Source organism: Gorilla gorilla, chromosome 4 (assembly GCF_029281585.2).
Source record: "Gorilla gorilla gorilla isolate KB3781 chromosome 4, NHGRI_mGorGor1-v2.1_pri, whole genome shotgun sequence".
Lineage (NCBI taxonomy): Eukaryota > Metazoa > Chordata > Mammalia > Primates > Hominidae > Gorilla > Gorilla gorilla.
In genome coordinates this window covers 62,726,095-62,727,434 of record NC_073228.2, presented here as the reverse complement: position 1 = coordinate 62,727,434, position 1,340 = coordinate 62,726,095, and the positions used below count along the sequence as shown (strand labels likewise).

Sequence of the window (1,340 nt, the reverse complement as noted above, 5' to 3'; positions counted from 1 at the left end):
GACAGGTCTGAGCCTATGTATGAGATAAAAGAACAGAAAAGACAAAAAGATAAGAGGACAGAAGGCTAGTCAGTTACCTCTGCAATACAATATTCCAGGCCGGTGTTAATAAGAGGCTGAATTAAGGTGGTGACATTTTCAATGGAAAGGAACAGACTTAATGGAATGAGATAATGAGAAGACGGAAGTAATAAATGTTGACAACCAATGACACATAGAAAGCAGGGGAGAAGGAAGTGTCAGTAACTGAATTGAGAGAAAGACAAAGTTATTGAGGAATAAAACAATGAATTTTGTTTTAAATATGTTGAACTTTAGTGCCTTGGGAACATTAAGTGAAAGGACCTATGGACCAGCTGAAAAAAAGAAACTGGTGCTGGCTTCAGCAGCACATACACTAAAATTGGCATGATGCAGAAATTATCATGGCCCCTGTACAAGGATGACATGCAAATTCGTGAAGCCTTCTGTGTTTCTTTTTTTTTTTTAAAGAAAAAACTGGATGACAACGGCTAACAATTACTTTTTAGAGAAGTTCATGTGTTTTGCAATCTAACGTACATTACTGTAAAGATAACATGCCTTTGTGGAAACCAACAGCCTTGACTTCTTAAAATATGAACACCTTTTGGAGGCATCCACAACTTGTTTTTCCCCCCAGGACTTCCCACTGTAGCAGAAGACAAAAAGAGAGAGAATACAGTGGATTAATATGTGGCCATTGCTTTGGGAAACTCAGGTTCCGAACCCACTCTACCATTTTGTAGTAATGAAACTCTAGAGATTTATTTAACACTTCTAAGGTTTAGTCCCCTTATTGTTAAATAATGGCATAATAATACTTATTTTATTTACTTATTGTGAGAATTAAATGAGCAAATATATGCAAAGTGCTTATATCCTTGCCTTGTATAGTTAAGCATTAAATAAAAAATAGTTCTAATTATTATCTGTTCACTATAGCTCTTGGAAAATAAATTGACTACTATATTGTCTCTGATCTTAGCCTACTATATCACATTCTACATATTCACATGTGTGTGCTCATACATACACCAAAAAATAAAGATCATTCGCAAAGTTTTTAGTATTTGAAACCTAAACTGAGAAAGAATGTTAAAATTCTCATATTTGGATCAAACCTATAATAATATGATCCTTACATCTACATAGAATTTTTCAGTCACAGAAATTATATACATTCATAAAGCACAACAGAAATCCACCATATCTATACTTGGTGTCCTTTAGGCAGAGAGCAGAGCAAAGTGGAGAATAAAAATATTCAAAGAAAAAAAGTATACTTTCCTGAAATGAAGAACAGAAGCTACAAATTTAAA

At 33.8% G+C, this 1,340-nt stretch overlaps 1 non-coding gene across 1 annotated transcript; it reads left to right on the top strand.

Annotated features, from left to right (window-relative positions):
* The first annotated feature begins 373 nt into the window (after positions 1-373).
* On the top strand, positions 374-477 carry LOC115934773 (U6 spliceosomal RNA). The gene has a single exon (XR_004070528.1). It is a non-coding gene; the product is annotated as a U6 spliceosomal RNA (small nuclear RNA).
* Positions 478-1,340: the final 863 nt, after the last annotated feature.